This window comes from Diabrotica virgifera, chromosome 3 (assembly GCF_917563875.1).
Source record: "Diabrotica virgifera virgifera chromosome 3, PGI_DIABVI_V3a".
In the NCBI taxonomy this organism is placed as follows: Eukaryota; Metazoa; Arthropoda; class Insecta; order Coleoptera; family Chrysomelidae; genus Diabrotica; species Diabrotica virgifera.
In genome coordinates, this window is record NC_065445.1 from 170267811 (window position 1) to 170287153 (window position 19343).

General features: G+C 31.3%; 1 protein-coding gene across 2 annotated transcripts in view; it reads left to right on the forward strand.

Moving 5' to 3' along the window:
• Positions 1-19343, forward strand: part of LOC114333418 (lysosome membrane protein 2) — a 705292-nt gene that overhangs the window by 370587 nt on the left and 315362 nt on the right. The window lies entirely within an intron of this gene.

Consider the following 19343-nt stretch of genomic DNA (forward strand, 5'->3'; position numbering starts at 1 on the left):
AGTTTAATGATCTCTAGTTGGACAAATTTCGATGTATGGGGACACTGGAAAAGGCGAAGTTTTAATTGTGGAACAGGTTACAGATTTGGAACATCAGACTATGAAAACGTTACATGTATTTTGTCGGATGAACTTGTAGAACTTCCAATTGATTTGTTACCCTTTCATTAAACTCTCATGCAAAAATCAGACTGCTATTTACCACCAATATAATACCTGTCATTTGACATGCTCTACGTGTCGGACTTCCCAAGATATTTGCGGACAAACATTTTTTCATATATTATATAAAGTTTGCTATTGAATAAACTTAAACGCAACCTGCTAGTTTTCACAATCATAAACTTGTCAGGATGACCAGTTCCAAAATTAAAATCACGTTCCACAATTAAAACCCATGTTCCAGTATTCCCATTCATCAAAGTTTGTCCGACTAGACACCGTTAAGCTCCTAACAAATTGTCAGCTTGCTATTAATCAACTTTTTTTTGGGTACGCGGGATCCAGGCTTATATGCATGTCTACTGATACTGATTTCCCAATAACTCGTCCAATGAATTAACTCAGTGACCATTAACTCACAGACCCGTAATAGCTTGTCAGTAATTTTAATTTAACAGTAAGTTCTACTTGTCATTTTGTTCTATACTTTACTTACTAAATAAGAGTCTTTCGACGGCCGTTCTGTTTTATCTCGTATCTTTAATTTTTATTCTTTTTCTCAAATTGCCCTTTCTTTAATGGAGGTTCTTCTTTTTTTTGTATAGACATGACTCTGTCTGTTTTTCAATGTGCCTCTAGTAAGTTGCCGTTCCTGCGTTTTCGCGGTCTTTCCACAGATCGTCTTCCTATTGGTGAGCCGTGTCGCGCTTCTGTTTTCATTAGCCTTATGTGGTCATTCCATTCAATTCTTGTGTTACTTACCCAGTTATTAATGTTATCCACCGTGCATCTCCGTCGTATATCTGTACTTGTAGTTCTGTCTCATAAAGTCTTACCATCGATTTTTCGAAGGGCTTTCATCTCCACTGTTTCGAGCAATCTTTTGGTCCTGTCTGTGTCGGGTAGTTTTTCAGCCGCCTATGTCATTATTGGTCTGATGGCTGTTTTGTAAATTCTGCCTTTCATTTCTTTTCCGATATTCTTATTTTCCATATTGTGTCATTCAGGCAACCTGCGGCTCTGTTTGCTCTATTCACTTGATCTTCCACTTCTGCTTCAATGGAGGTTGACTACTACAATTGCAAATTCTTGTCTGTCTTCAACTGTTCTTATTAGCCTTTCGAAAGTTAGCTCTGCCCAATGTCGGATGTTGCTTAGATACGATACAGATGTCGCATGCATAGAGAAGAGTCGACCAGACATTTTGATAAACGTAGTCAAATTTCGAGTTTTGTTCAAGGATCACATTAGCAGTTTCTTCATTTTTTCGAAAGACTTTCTGGCCTGTTGTATTTTCGATCTTATTTATAAATCAGGATTTAGGCTACTATTTATCCAACATCCCAGGTACTTAAATTTATTGACCGCTCCTAAAATGTGCCCGTTTATTGTGCAAGATTGAGGTACATTCTGATTTTTTAGGATTGGCATCACCTTGGTTTTCTTAATGTTTATTTTCATGTCGTATTACTCACAGATCGAGTTGGTCCTGTCGATGAGTTGTTGCAGTCGGAATTCACAATCAACACCGTTTCATCGGCGTATCTCATGCTGTTGATGTTTAAGCCATTCACCTTTACTCCGTCCTTGGAATCCTGCAGTGTCTCTTTAAATAGAAATTCTTTGACTGCTTCTTTTACTTTTGAATATTGATGTACCATTCAATTGAACCCTATGCTCCTTGCCCCAGGAATATTTGCACATCTGAGCTTTCTCGAAGTCTTCGTTCTTGATGTACGTTTCATGCCCGTTTACCCTGACACTTAGTGGTCTTGCAGTTTATTTCATGTAGACATTGTTGCAATCACAGGGTATTTTATAGATGCAGTTTTTAATCCATTATTATGTGTTATTGGGTGTGATTTTGTAGAGTATATAATATTAGAGTGTTGATTGTTTCAAATGTCATAGCGAAGTTGTACTTGTTTATTATCAATTATTTTGATATGTCTTTCACATATGGTACTGTTGTCATCTTTGAATCTTTTCTTGTGAATGTCTCTAAATGCTTCTAGTGTTTTATCCTTTCTTGTCCTCAATCTTGTGGAATTCCTTGTTCATAAATGGCAATTGGTAGTCATTTTTAGTTAAAACCTTTGCTATATAGCAGGTTTTTTTCTTACTAAGATTCATTATCATTGGAGAACGTTCTTCGGCCCCTATCTTATAGGGAATTGATAATTTCTTTCTTGATGTTTATGTTGTAGTTGGAGTGGTAATTTAAATATCTGTTGGTGTCAGTTGGTTTTCTGTAGACTTTGGTTGCATATCTCGTGTCTTGTTTTATAATTAGCATATCCAGAAAAGAAAGTAAGTTATTGCTTTCTTGTTCCATGGTGATTTTGATGGATCCTTTTTTATTGCTGATGTCCATCCGAAATTTGCTTAATATTTCTGGTCCTTCGGGCCAAATGGAGAACACATCATCTACATATTTTTAGCATAATGTCGGTTGTTTGCCTTGTTGTACTGCGTACAGGATTTCGAAAACAACACGTGGTACGAAAAGAAGAAAAAGGGGTGTGAGTCATCTGATAATAACGTGTACGGAGAGCTATTAACTTGAGATATTGAAAATAAACTGGCATTTAAGAACTATATTAAATAACCTCTATTTAAAAGGCATAAAACATATATTATTACCGGTAATTATCTACTTTAATGCATTTACTATCGTATTACAAAATAGTTTATTTCCGGACTATTAAAATATAAAATTAGAACAAAAATGTGAATTTTAATTCAGTTTTTAATATTTATATAACATTTTACGAATCTGTTGTACTATATAACAAATTTATGTTTTTAAACTTTCGATTATGACCAAATTTCACCAAATAAACATTATGTATACTTTATAATGCACCATCGCAATCGAATCAAGGAACCTGCATTTAAAACATGTGGCAAGTACTGGTGAGATTCGCATCGTTGAGAAGCTGCACCGCTTTCTCCAAGTTTCTTTAAGATCTTTATCGGGTGTTAATAATTGAAAGAACTAATTATTTTTATTACTTAGCATCTAGTGTTCAGCACGATATTGAAAAACTGTATCACAAAAACATAGCAAAACCAACCAACAACGATTTTATATTCTGTTGTTACCAAAACAAAATATACTATTGCCCAACAGGGGTACTTGGGTATCCATATACTAATTTTTATGTAAAACATGCATTGTTTCGGAAAAATTCAAACAAGCTTATATTTTTCTAAAACTTTTTTTGTTAGTTTATATACATGTTAAAGTAAAAAGTTCTACTCGAGGATTTGGCCTCTAATTGTTTATTAATTGTTTAAACAATAACAATTATTTTGTATTAATAATTTTAAGAATATCGTTAAATTCATCATTTTACTTTGATCAAATATGTTTCTATTTTGCTTTTGATTATACTGAATCTGAATATGGCATTGCAATTTGAAAATTCTTATACAGAAGCTCTTATACAGTATGTCTGCTTAGCTAGGAACCACATGGAAAACTTTTTTATTATCAATTTTACGAAAAAAGTTATTCCTCATAAAATGCTCTGGATAGTCAAAAATCTAATGCTCAACCATCAGATATCAAATTTTATCAATTTTATACGAGTTATGTCAAAAATATGAATTTCGTTAAAAAGTAAAGTACTTTTATATTTCAGAATATCCAAAAATGCTATTATGAAAAGTTGTTTGAAATTAAAAACTATGTTTAAATATATAATTACATTATTCTAATCGAAATTTTTTTTTCAATTTTTTCTCAAATTACGGATACTCATCATGTCATCATAATTTTATTACAATTATGATAACTATTTTATTATCACTTTTACGAAAAAAAGTTATTCTTCATAAAATGCTCACCCGGGTCTAAAATCTAAGATACAACCATCAGATATTAAACTTTTTTAATTTTATACGAGGTATATAAAAAATATGAATTTTTCTTAAGAGCTTTATTATTCACAATATTTTAATTAGAAGGATGTAATTGAACACTAAAACAAGTTTTTTAATTCCAAACAATTTTTATTAATAACAATTTTCGATATTTTGAAATTTAACGATACTTTACTCTCCAGTGAAATTCATATTTTTGACATACCTCGTATAAAATTCATTAAATTTGATATTTGATGATTGCATCTTAGATTATATACGATGCAGAGTATTTTATAAAGAATAACTTTTTTTTCGTAAAACTGATAATAAAATAGTTATCAATAGGTTCCAAGTTACGCAGACATACTGTATAAGAGCTAAAAAAAAATTTTTTGCTGAACATTTATTATTGTTAAAGTTTATTATTAAATGTATTTTAGGTAAGTTTTCCAGAAAAAAGTTTTTATCACTTTATATAAACATTTTTTTAGCTGGTAATTTTCGGTTTTTGTATTATATACATTTTTGTTATCTTTCTTAATTTTCTCAAAAATAAACAGTTTATTTAATATCTAAAGTAAAATAATTCAGTGCGTTTTAAAGATTACATCCTAAGCTTTAAAAAAACACTTATAAAACTGTAATAGATCTGTTCAAACTTGAGTAATACCGCCTTAAAATGGTGGTAATTCTATAGAACTACGAAGATTTCAAAAATTACATTTTATAAGACGTCATATCATTTGAATTAAATTTTTGAGATTTTTTTTAATAAAACATCATTTAGTACGATGCTTGAAAGGTAAGTTGTGCAAAATTGAGAGTTTTATAAGAAAAATTGTATTAGTTACACATTTTTAAATCATTTTTAAACAAAATTCATGTAAGGCTCACTTTCCGCTCCCACCGTACTTATGCCCATACATTTTATTTCTTTTTATTATAACGATAATATAGCTTAATTATTCTTCTTTTATGTTCAGTTTGTAAAATTTCATTTGATAAATTAGTTAAAGAATTACATTAAAATAACTCAAACGTGCACTTCGCCGTACGCTAGTTTACAGTGCGCCAATGTTTGTGAGAAGGGTGACTTTAGCGTTATAAATAAAAAATTATAGAAGATACAGATTTAATTTTAGAAAATTCTGTATATAAGGTTTTTTTTTGTAAAATTTTCTGAATTTTTCAATGGTTCAAGTCAGTTTTGTTCTAAAATTTATATTTTCGGAGTTATTTAAAAAAACATCAAACTTCGTAGTTCATTAATAAAAAATGAAGCACCCACTTCTCGAGTAGAACTTTTTGATATGTTGTTTATTAAACATTTCTTAATGAAATTACAAAAAGTTCTATTTTGTTTGATTTTTTCCGAAGTGAAAATCTATATGCACTCCCCTATTAGATGTATACTGATTTGTTTATGGTTCATGAATATATTCTGAGATAAATAAAATATAAAATTACATAGAATGACCTTTATAATCTTAAGTCACGTATAAAACGCCGACAGCCTATTCTCTGTTCGGTAATTTTTTTCTTTATAAATTAGATATAGTACAAAGAAGAGTATCTATATTCTTTTCGAAATTAGGAATCCTTGAAACAGAAGGTCAGAACCAACAGTCAGAACAGGTATATAAACTGCTTTGAAAACTTTCATTTTTGTATTCCTTAGCGACATTTCTTAAATAAAAATGAAAAGTCCATTCGTTCATATTTATTAGAAATAGTGTTGGTCTAAGTGCCTTTCTCGACCTTAAATGTCCATTTATTGTAAACGGGTGGGGGGTATACCGCAAAAATATCAAAATGTATAAAATGTACCTACTTCTTTTCTTGGTTCAAATAAATAAAATAAATCTGTAAGCTGATACATCTATGTAGAATTAGCGAAATCATGTGGATTTTGGAGGTTTTTGGTAAATTATTTTTTAGACAAAAACTTATTCAACAAAATGTATGTCGATCTGTATCCGGGAATCCGGTTGACAACACAAGTAACAAACTTGTGAGACAAATAATTTGTGATCACAATTGTTAAACTAGTTAAGTAATGCAAAGCATGTATCTAAAGTGCTCCAAAAAAACACACTAATACAATTATTACTGTTACCACAAAACAACTTTTAAATGAAATATAAGTATATTATTTTCGCCAATTTTACATTAAAGTGTAAAAACCTTGAATGATCCATGTCTATCTATCCATCCGTTAACACAACTCCTTCGTTATTAGAACACATATAATGACAAATAAGGTGTCGAATGAACTCTTATAACGCAAAGATGGTAATAAAGGTGAGGAATTCGACCTCAGACTTTCAGTTGAAGAGTTTTAACCGAAAGTACTGTTTTAAAGTCGTCGAAATACTAAAGCGATATATTATTCGACGTCCTAGCAATAAGAGAAAAATATAATACGTCCGGTTTTATGCCTTCGGTCCGTACGTTTGTCTGTCTTTGTAAACACAGCTGCTCCGATATGAGAACAAATAGAACGGTAAACGAGGTGTCGAATAAAAGCTTATAAACCAAAGATGAAAAGGTGAGAAATTTGACCTTGGATTTCTAGTTTCAGAGTGGCAACTGGAGTACTATTTTAAAGTTGCCGAAATGGTACAAGCATTATATTACTCGTTATATATTATTGTAGGATTATTTAAAGACAATAGTAATAAAAGTCCGTGTGATATTTAACAGTTTTAATTAATAAAATAGATAACTAAATTATAGATACTATTAAATTGACGAAATGTAAAAGTGTTTGTGTAATTGCGACTAAAGTTTTACGACTTCTCATAAAAGAAAATGTCTTTGAAATAATGCGTTTATTTACTTAATATATGCCCGGCTTGTCAATATATAAGTACGTCTTAAACGTCCTTTAGATTATTGCCAATACAACGTCTTTCCTCAGAATCTCAAAGTCGACTGCCTATACAACACTGACCGTTTTCTCCTGAGAACCAACCCATTAAAATTGGTTCAAAGTATGTACCGACCTTTTCCAATAAATGAAAACTATTAAAATTAGTCAATCCGGCTACTTGTTTATCTTAAGGACGATTGAAAATAAACACAATCTTCTCACTAAACTACCCGTCGATTAGATACGCCCACACATCTGTCCCTAAGAGTGTCGACGCCCGATCGTTTCGTGTTTGTACGAATAATTAAAGAAAAAATATATACAGGAGTCTTCAAAATTAAGATAAAATATTTACAATTCTACATTAATGGTTATTGACACTTACTTCATCTTTCCTATCAGAGTTCAAAATTATAGTGGTTTAGACGGGTAAACTGCTGAAGCTTTAGTGGAATAGATTCCTAGCATCGCCCGATGGCATGAATATACCTCAGTTTCACAGTTTCTTTTAATCGTTATCGACACTCACTTCATCTTTCCTCGTTAGAGGTCGCTAAAGACCTAAAGGTCGCCTTGGTAGAATATTTAAATATATTTACCAACCAGTCGGTGCGTTTTGATTTAATTCAGTCTTCTTACAAAGTCTCTTTGATCACGGATAAACCTTGAAACGCATGTCAGAGGGTGGTAACAGACTCTAATTAAATCAAAACGAAACCGTCTATTTTTTAAACGCTTTTTAAACGCTTTTCTTTACTTCAATAGTTTGCATCAAATCTTTGGACGTTAATTTGACTGACTTTTCTTCAACGCAAATGAATGAAAATTTGCAGACATATGTATTCGCGGGAACAATACACGAATAGTCAATATTTTTTATGTTTATTAATTGTTTAAATAAAAAAAAAAACGATTTTAATGTAAAATGCTTAAATTCTCTTGTTTTTTACAATGTAGAAACTTGAAACTTTTACGGATTGTAGCTAATGGTATAAACTATACATAATTTCACTTTTTACGTTAATTGTTTACGTTATGCTTCATAAATAAACAATAAAGTTTCAAATTTTGAACGCTCATATATTTGTTTATCTATAAATCGGCGTTTATTCGTGTCAAATTTCAATACGATACGAAACAAAACTTCAACCAAAACTCGAATAAAAAAAATTCGTGTTTTTATCGTAGTCTTAGAAAAACCACCGGTAGAGACGTTTTGTGCTACAATTAACATTAGAATTCGTTTTGTCGTATTAATTAATTAAACTCTTTGCTTTAGTTCAATCGTTTGGCTCAAATTTTTGGACGTCAATTTGACTGCCTTTTCTTCAATGCAAATGGCTAAACATTTGCAGATATATGCATTCGCGGGAACAATACACGAATAGTCAATAAATATTTTTTTTGTTTATTAATTGTTTAAATAAAAAAAAACGATTTTAACGGAAAATGCTTAAATTCTCTTGTGTTTTACAATGAAGAAACTTGAAACTTTTACAGATTGTTTCTAATTATATGAACTATACATAATGTCACTTTTTACGTTAATTGTTTACGTTATGCTTCATAAATAAACAATACAGTTTCAAATTTTTTGCCGATCCCGACTACTTTTCATGTTTGTACATCATATGTTTTATACATATTTTAATAAACATGACGATATATTTTAATGTTTGAAAAGTGTTTTTCAGAAACGCTTTTCTTTATTTACGAGTGATTAAAATTACACATATTATAAAAAAATCAACTAAAAAGCAAAAATAAAAAAAAGAAAAAATCTAACATATTTGTTAAAGAAAAGCGTGGTGCGACAACCGTTTATTCGATGAAGACGCGCCACGCTTTTCTTTGAAGAATGTGTCAGATTTTTTCATTTTTTAATTTTTTGCTTTTTAGTTGATTTTTTTATAATATGTTTAATTTTAGTCACTCGTAACTAAGGAAAAGCGTTTCTTAAAAATATTTTTTTATATTTAATATGTATCTTATTCGACTCGTCTTAGCAAGACGAGAATAAATACATATTTCTGGTTTTTATATCATTTCCGGTTAAAAAGTTGTAAACAGAAGTGCCATGTTATAGCCGCAGAAATAGTGCATGTGATAATATATCAGTCGAACCGTATGAAAAAGTCGAACTCGAGTATTTAGTTCCGGTGATGATATGTGATATTATTTCTTGTTAAAAGGTTATAGTGGAAAGTTTGGCAAAAATGACTCAAACTTCGGGAAATCGTATATCAATTGACGCAAAGTTACACGAAGAGTTCAAATATTGACTTTCGGTTCTACTTCTGATCACGTTGTGTGAAAATCTAGGACTTACGAAGTCCAATTCCTTGTTACAATTAAAAAAATAATAAATATTTCATGGTTTTACTGTATATTAAGCTTGAGTTAATTTATTTTTGGATTGACCTCCGTTTGTCTTTCTCACTGGTTTTGTCAATGCTGCTTTTATCGTTTTTACAGAGTAGGTGTTCTAGATCATCATTTATTTCTCCCATTTAAGGTTTCGATGTTTTTGATTTTTCTCTTTTGATTTCTCCTACATTATCAGCTGATGATTTCATCAATTTATCATTTTATCGAGTTGTGTGATATGCAATTCCAGAATAAATTCCAGTGTGAATCCAAATTCTGTTAGGCCATGGATGAGGATGATGGCCGTACAGTGGCGAGAATGCCACGCGACGTAGTGAAAGACGAGATACTCAACTTTCTATGGAAATACGTGCATCACTCTGTTGGAACTATGAGATGCAGGACTATTGATTATGGAAGCAGGCCACCTTTTGTTTTCATCAGAAGCAACATGACTACCGCGCCTTACATCCAGGAGGTGGCGGCTCCACACGATCTGATTTATATACTCCCCAAACACTTTTCCAATAAGATAAATGCTAGACCGCATACAGCTAGAATTATGTTGGATCTTTTTAAAGATAATTAAGTCGAGTTTTTGTTTTGACCCCTAAATCTCCCGACTCCCGATGTTTTAGCCATTGAACACGTCTGAGACATTATGGGAAAATAATTACTCTATTCAATTCATCCATCTTCTTTAGCGGCACTTTTGCACGAAATGCAAGTAGTCTGTGTCTACTGCAGTACTTGAGTGCAGAAGACAAATTAAATACTACTGGGTGTTCGTTTTTCTATGTCACTTAGTATTACTTACTTACTTAGTCCTAAGCCTTTCTACCTTTAGGTGTAAGGCTCACTTAGTATTAACTAGCTTGTAAACAAGTGTTCGTTTATTGTTTATTGATCTTCCTTGTTCCTTATCTTTATTGTTTCTTGTACTAACCAATAAAAACAAAAGGACTTAAAAAGGCCTTTGTATAGGTTTTTATAAAAATATTTTCACAGCGCTATTTTTCTAAAAAAATATATTTCCTATCTCTTTATGTTCCTCGTACACTGTTTAGGGTAAACTACGCAAACTAATGAATGCATTTATTATGTCTCTGATTTCAACACTGGATACTGGACTGCTGAGAATATACTTAATGTTAAAAGACTACTTTTTCGACGTTTTACTGATGTGTTCTTTATCTGGTTGGATGCCTGTGTAGCTGGAAGTTCACATAATAGAACAAGTTACGCAGTTTAAACATCTAGGCATCACATTCACTATGTAGCTACGGAAAGCTCGAAACAGAAGTGGAAGATCAAGTTGATATAGCAAACAGAGCCGCAGGTTGTCAGAATGAAACAATATGGAGAAATAAATAAAAGGCAGAATTTACCATTTATTTTATTAAACAGTTATCAGACTAGTAATGACATACGTAAGAGACACTCGACTGACACAAGGAGGACAAAAGAATGCTAGAAACAGCAGAGGTGAAAACCCTTCGAAAAATCTATGGTTAAGCTATAAGTACAGATATACGCCTAGAAGTTCAGAATACGTGAATGGAACGACCACATATGCCGAATGCTAAAAAAATAGAGCAGTAAAGACTGCGAAAGACCGTTCCCCAATAGAAAGACCGTCAGTGGGAAGACTACGAAAACGATGGAACGACAATAATTTAAGTACTTGAGTCACATTGAAAAACCAAACAGTCGTGTCGAAACAAAAAGAAGAAAAAGAACCTACCTCTTCTATTTCAATTTTTTGTGTTATAGCCCGATCAGGGAACACAAAATTTTACGAAAACCTCCAGAAAATAAAGGAAGGATGAAAATTTGGAAATAGGTAGTTGAAATTGCCTATTATTATATAAGAAAAAATAAAAACCTTATTTTGTGAAAGGTATATGTATTTAAAATCCCTAAAAAGGGCTGTATCACAAAACGTTTTCGGAATCAATATTCCATCATCACCTAAAATAAGTATAACTCTATAAGCAAAACAAACGTGAGGTTTTACTTATAGAGTTATACTTATTTTAGGTGATAACACTGATGACGGAATATTGATTCCGAAAACGTTTTGTGATACAGCCTTTTTTAGGGATTTTAAATACATATACCTTTTACAAAATAAGGTTTTTATTTTTGAGATTTATGGTATACAGCCAGTACAGGAATTTTTCCTTGTGATATATAAGAAAAAGTTTACAATTCTACAATCCCTCCATTTTACAAAAATTGGGAAATACGTGGTGAAAAATATTTTCTCGAGAGTGAAGAAATATACGTTCAAAATAGGCCCGGAATTGGATAAAATGACTAATTCTAAGCAAATTTTGTTCTATAGAGTTTTTTCACTAAGTCAATACTTTTCTATAATAAAGTCAAATAACTTTCGAGTTATTTGCGAGTGAATATGTTCATTTTTAACAAAAAAAAAATCATGTTTATGGACGGCTTTTCGCAGATAACTCAAAAAGTAAGTACTCTAGCGAAAAAAATATTCTTAGTAAGAATATAGCTTATAAAAAATTGAAAAAAATGGTGTACACGTGAGGTCTGCAGACCCAGTATAAGCAGAGTTATAGCTAATGAAAAGTTGGTTCTTCTTCGTCAAATTCCAAATCGAATATTTCAATATGAAATAACCAAAAACCGAGCACTTTTCGGGGAAAATTCATTACAACTTTTTTAAAATGCTTAAAAAATGGTTTATTATTGTTTTAAAAAAAAATTCTAACATTTAAATAAGTGAGTTAGGCTCAAAATATTGTTGGCCCCTTTTATTTTTTGGTACAAACATCGCGAAAACCCCCCCCCCCCCTAATTATCTTCCCAAATAAAATTAACCGCTTCACAACTTACTTTACTTATGTATTGTTTATATTATTTATAAGTTTAATTGGTTCAAAGTGCTCAGTTTTGAAAAAAAAATTGTTTAAAATAAAACATTTTTTTTTAATTTTGAAGAAAAAAGGAATTGTTCATGGAATTTACTTAAAAATTATTAGTTATACGAAAAATCTTAAAGAGTAATAAAATGTACGTTTTGCTTTTCTGAATATTTTTCCTTTTTTGTTTTCTTGTTATACTAAAATTGATTATACTATGGCTGTTCAAAATTTGTCTAAACTCGTGATTAGTTACTCTTTCAAGCCATTTTAACTACAGCTTTTTCAAAAATAAGCACTTTGAACCGATGGAACTTACAGATCATATAAATAATACATAAGCAAAGTAACTTGTGAAGGGGTAGATAAAATTTATTTGTGATTCTAATTAGGGGGTGATTTTCGCGATTTTTTTTGCAAAAAAATAAAAGGGATCAACAATATTTTGAGCGTAACTTACTTACTTTTAATGTTACAAGTTCTTTTAAAAAACAAAAATAATCCTTTTTTAAACACTTTAAACAAGTTAAAATGAATTTTCCCGAATAGTGCTCCGTTTTTGGGTTATTTCACATTTGGAATTTTATGAAGAAGAACATACTTTTCATTAGCTACAACTCTGCTTCTACTGGGTCTACAGACCTCAAGCATACACCATTTTTTTTTCAGTTTTTTATAAGCTATATTTTTGCTAAGATTTTTTTTTTCGCTGAAATACTTACTTTTTGAGTTCTCTCCGAAAAACCGTCAAAAAATATGTTTTTTTCTGTTACAAATGAACATATTATTCACTTGCAAATAACTCGAAAAGTGTTGACTTAGGGAAAAAACTCTATAGAACAAAATTTGCTTAGAATTAGTCATTTTATTCAAATCCGGATTTATTTTGAATGTATATTTTTCACCTTCGAGAGGGGGGTACTCCCCTCTATTTTTGAAAAATGGAGGGGATGTAGAATTGTAAACTTTTTCTTATTTAATAATAGACAATTTCAACTACCTATTCCCAAATTTTCATACTTCCTTTATTTTTTTTGGTCAGATTGTTCTTTGATCGGGCTATTAATCTCTAGTCCATTTTTCTAAGTCACTTTATTGACATTTTGTGTGTAAGCAAAGAATTATTTTAAATAATTTTGTAGAATTTATCAAAATGATTAAGTGTGTATTTCCGCACCATCAGCATTGAAATTATTTATGTATGAATCATACGTTGCAAATTATCCATTTCCTTAATTTTATAATATAACCGCTTAATAAAGGATATCAACACTTTTTTTACAACATGAATCAATAGAATAATGTTTCTTTAAAAAATAATTATAGCTGATAAAGACTATTCTTCAACAGGTTCCTGAATATTTGTAAATCTACAATAGACCAAGGCACTTTCGTACTAGAACACTGGAATACATCGATTTTTAAATACGGCAATTAATGGAGACTTGCAACTTTTTGCATTGTGTTCAGTATGACGTCAGGAAAAAATCTACAATAGAAAAATGGATGAAAATGCATAATTGCATTTTTAAAGTGCATAACATGCATCCAAAAGTACATAAACATGTCAAAATCAGTATATTAAGGGCCATATTTTGTTATTGGGAAGGTTTTTGGGGTCACTGAACATGAATACGCAATCAGGACACGAAACACCTGATGCCCAGGATAACTACTAACGCACGTCATATGGAGTTTCAAGTGTTTCTGACACTAAATTGATGCGAAAAAATTACTCGTGAGTTTTTGGGATCGCCGAACACGAATTACGTCATCAGAACCGACCCCCCGGAGCACCTGGTCCCCAGGGTCACTACTGAGGCACGTCATCTACTGGAGTTCCGAGTGTTTTCGGTACCAAATTGATACAAACCGATTACTCGGGGTGTTTTTGGGATTTTTGAACACGAATATGGCATCAGAACTGACCCTGGGAGTACAAAGTACCCATGATGACTGATGTGCACGTAATCCTCTGGAATTTCTAGGCTTTCCGACACTAAATTGATGAAAATATATTAGTCGTGGAGTGTTTGGGGTTGCTGAACACGAATACGTCATCGAAACCGACTCCCGGAACAGCTGGTGGTAAGGGTTACCGCTGAGGTACGTCATCAACTTACTGGATTGGCGAGTGTTTTCGGTTTTCAGAGGTCTTTGTCATATTCGTGTGAAGCAACTCCAAAAACCTCACGAGTAATATATTTGCATCAATTTGATGCTGAAAGCCCTCGAAGCTTCAGAAGATGACGTGCTTGAGTGACAATATCTGTTAAACACTTATTTTGACATGTTTATGAACTTTTGGATGCATTTTATGCACTTTAAAATGCAACTATGCATTTCCACTCATTTTTTTGCAACTCAAAAAGTTGCAAGTTTCTAGGTGCTGTATTTTATAACAATCGATTTATTTTGTGCTAAACGCCATAGTCAATATACAAAACCGAAAAGGAGAGTTTAATAGCCCAATTTAATATTTTAAATACGACACAAACAAATGTTATAATGTTGGCACTAATTCACAAAAGAAACAAAAATGTTTTCAATAAGAATGCAAGTTTCTAGGTGCTGTATTTTATAACAAATGCTAAATGCCCTGGTCAATATACAAGACCGAAAAGGAGGGTTTAATAACCCAATATATATATATATATATATATATATATATATATATATATATATATATATATATATATATATATATATATATTGCATTTGCGTCCCTCGTGGCTTCTGTATAGTTTTGACTCTTCGTGACTTCCGATCAATATACAGCGTGTATATTAACAAGAATTATTTCATACAGTTAGCGCTCGCTTTGGCATCCGTTATACTGGCAACAATGTACTTATGGTATGAAGTAAAATATTTAACCTTGGTCGTGTTTATGTGAGAATTTAGTTGAAGAACCCAGACAAATTCTATTTATAACTTTTTCCAACTAGGTGGTTTTGCTCGGATATACGATAAGGATTTGCTGTAAATTGTTTGTTTTCGTTTTTATACTCTTAAATCAGGTTAGAAAAACGTATTTCTTGGGTGTGGTTATGGATAATGTATTTTCTAAACTTTTAAATTTTCTATTTTATTTCGATGGAAGAAGATTATGGATCTCGGAAGATTCGATGGAATAAGTTATAATGTAATATACTTAACAATACCACTATATACCCTTGACAAATGTTTATTTTTTAAAGTTAAATTGTTTGATGAGCCTTTCGATAGGTTAGGTTTATTATTAAATTTTATTTTTTTATTTTGATAAATAATCGGTATTGTCTCTCTCTCTCTCTCTCTCTCTCTCTCTCTCTCTCTCTCTCTCTCTCTCTCTCTCTCTCCTCAGCGCATCCTTTTCTGTTTTATTCTTTCGAAATTTGCCATACAAGTATTTTCCATTGCTCTCTGTTTCTCGCTCTCTGTTTGACTTCTGTCCATCTCAACGCCAATTCTTTCATGATCTCTTGTTACAGTTCTTCTCCAGCTATTATCAGGTCTTCCTCTTCTTCTTCTTTCGTCTGGTTGGTATTGGAGTGCTTGTTTGGTTATATTATTTCGATCCTTCCTCAGAGTATGTATAATCCATTTTCATTTCCTTCTTTTAACCGTGACTGTTATTTTCTCTTGTTTTGTTCTTCTCCGTAGATCTATGTTTTTTATTTTATCTGGCCAGTATATTTTTAGGATTTTCCTCAACTATTTATTTATAAAGGTTTGTAATTTTTTGCTAGTTGTCTCTTCCTCTCTCTAAGATTCTGCGCCATACAATATAGTCTTAAAACAGCTGTTAAAGATTTTGATTTTGGTTAATTCTGATACATCGCGTGTGTTCCAGATTTTCCTTAATGCATTATATGATTATATGTATAATGAGTGCATATTGTGCCTTTACTATCCTTTTTTCTACATCTGATCTACTAGCGCCTTTTTTTCCATAATTGATCCCAGATATGTAAAGTTATCTACCTCCCGTATTTGTCTTCCTTTTATTTTAATTTTAGTTTATTGGTTACTGTTTTTTTCAGTTTTGTTTTTTTGTCTTTATCTTCAGGCCCATTACCTTGGAGTATTTTGCAAGCGTGTCGATCTATTTTTGCTTATGGCTGCTATGTTCGGTTAGGGGACAAATGTCATCTGCGAACTACAAATCCTCCAACTAGTTATGCAATTTCCATCTAATACCTGTTTTATTATCGCTTACTTTCTGCATGATCCAGTCCGTTATTATTAGAAATAATGTCGGGGATAGCACACATCCTTGTTTAACTCCGCTTTGTATAGCTATATCTACATACTACCATTTTTCCCGCATGTTCTAGTCTGGCTCTATATTTCTTGTAAAGTAGTTTGATTAAGTTGATGTATTTTATCGGTAGTCCATATAGTTTTAGAATCTTCCACATTTGTTTTCTGTTTATACTATCGAAGACCTTTTCAAACTCAAAGTCAAAGTAAACATGTTTATATTTTTTTGCCATTCACTAGCTTGTTCCAAGATAATTGTAGAGTACAAGAGATACAGCGGTACAGGTACAAGATACAGAGGTACAGATAGAGTACAAATGTGGTCGATAGTGGAGCGTTTTGCACGAAAACCTTCTTGGTTGTTTCTTAGTCTTAGTTTCTTGTCTAGTTCTGGCTTCAGTCTATTCAATATGATATTTGACATTATTTTGAATGTGGCACTTAGCAGTGTTATTGCTCGCCAATTCTAGAATTTATTTAAATCGCCCTTTTTTGGTATCTTAATGGTTACACCCTCGTTCCATTTCTGTGGGAGCTCCTGGTCGGCCCATATCTTGTTAAAGAGTTTGTGTAATATTTCTACTGATTCGTTTGCGTCCGCCTTTATTAAATCTATCGGTAGGTTGTAGCTTTCAGCGGCTTTGCCATTTTTTAGTTGATTCAGTGTGTTTTGTATTTCTTCTTTCGTAATTTCAACTGTTCTAATGTTTATTTCCTGTATTACATTATCTTCGTTTATATCTGATGTTTGGAGTATATTTCCTCGCAGTGTTCTTTTCAGCTTTGTATTATTTTATGTTCTGATGTAATTATATTTCCTTGTTTATCTTTGATTTGTTTATTAATGTTTAGTGTTTTTGCCCTGTCAAATTTCGGATGATATTGTACTGTATTTTCAGGTCGTTTTCTTGCGCAGCTTTTTCTGACGTTTTTACCATATGATTTACATAGTATCTTGTCTTTTCTGGGTCGCTTTTTAACCGCTATATCTTTTCTTTGTATTTCCTTTCTACTCCTTTTCCTTCTTCGGTTGCTTCTTTTTGTAACATTTCTTCTTTAAGTTTCTATCTTTCTTCTCTTAGTTAGTTATAACATTATAACATTACTACTATTACATTATAAATACAACAATGCCCGTCAGAGTTCGGACGAGAATTTTAGTTATTAACAAATAAGGGTCAAATATGACAGTTTTTTCGTTTAAATCGCTACAGGTAAAAATAAGGTAATTAAATATCTTATTTAGATTATTCATCTCTTAGTAGATAAGCAAAGGTTTAAAATGGAAGTTTTTAAATTTTGATCCGATTATTTGTTACTTGCGAAATTGCAAAATAAAACTATATTTCGAAAATAAAAAATTGCTATAACTTTTGCAAAAATGAACTTAAGACTTTGATATTGCATGAAATGTTGAGTCAAATGGTCCACATAATGCACAAAAAATTTCCAGACGATTTGTCAATTAGTTTAAATTTCATTCGATTTGTTTATCACAAAGAGCTTTTTTTGCAATGTTTGTTGTTCATAAAATAATAATGATACAGCAATTCTGTGAAAACCACAGGAAAGAAGAATACTTATATTTTCAACTTATTTAAAAAATCAATAAGAAGTCATTTTTACCATTCTGAAAACATTTTACGAAAGTAGAATCATTTTTGGCTTATAAACAATTTGAATAACCATATTAACATATTGACTAAATCTGCGTTGGGATTTGAAAAGCTGATATTTTTACACGAATTTTCAAAAAAAAAAACCTTTCGCCTATGTTAATTACGAGCAAAGTTAGCCACGTTATTTTTAAAGATATATTAACCACTATGTTCAAGTTTACTCAAACTTTTACACATAAACTATATACATACCTTGAACTTCAAAATAGCGATAGTTAGGTTTCTTAATTGTTATGAACAAACTAGCTGTGAATTAAATAAAAAAAAGTGGCTAACTTTGACCGTAATTAACCAAGGTAAAATTTTTTTTAACATTTATGTAAAAGTACACATCGAAAACAATGTGATAACTACAGGGGTATTTCCGTTACACCAACAATCAGCAAAATATACGGAAGGATCTTACAAAACCGAATAGAAGACGAATACAAGGAAATGGAGGCAGAAGAACAAGCAGGATTTAGAGCCGGAAGATTTACAATTGATCACCTTTTTGCAATCGCACAAGTCATGGAAAAGGAAACAGCGATTAACCAAGAGATTTATTTCGTATATTATATTGATCTGAAAAAGGCATACGACAGTGTACCTTTGGTAAAGTTGTGGGAGGCAATGGTGAATACAAATATTAACATAGAAACGTGAAAAGTGAAAACTACCCCTAATTGTAAAAAATTATAAAACAACATTTTAAACTTTAATATTGTCAACATTTGGTTTTTATTAGGTACATAATGATTGTTTTATGCTTTAAGATATACTATCATAATATTTCAACCCTTAAAACCACCCTTCTTGGAGCTATATATAAAAAATTTACTTATCCTAAAAGAATCATTTCGGCTTGCATCGATTTACATAAAAATTTGGGATTAGGCCATCTCACCCTGTACTTCATATTCTATATCATGCTTAAGGGCGTTGATTATTTTAGGGGTGTAACCTACCCCTTATTAACAAAAATTATATAAAAACATTGTAAATTTTAATATGGGTAAAATTTGGTTTTGATTGGTTAAATAATTATTGTTTTATACTTTAGGATAAAATATCATAATATTTCAACCCTTAAAAACCACCCTTAATAACATCACAATTTTTATAAGTAGATAATTTAATAGATCTATACAGAAAAAAAGTAGAATTAAAGAATTACAAAAACATTTATTTACACAAAAATACGAATTTACAAATATGTACAAATACAAATACAAATAGTTTTTTAGTCATCTTCGAGTATACGAACCGGTTCTGTGG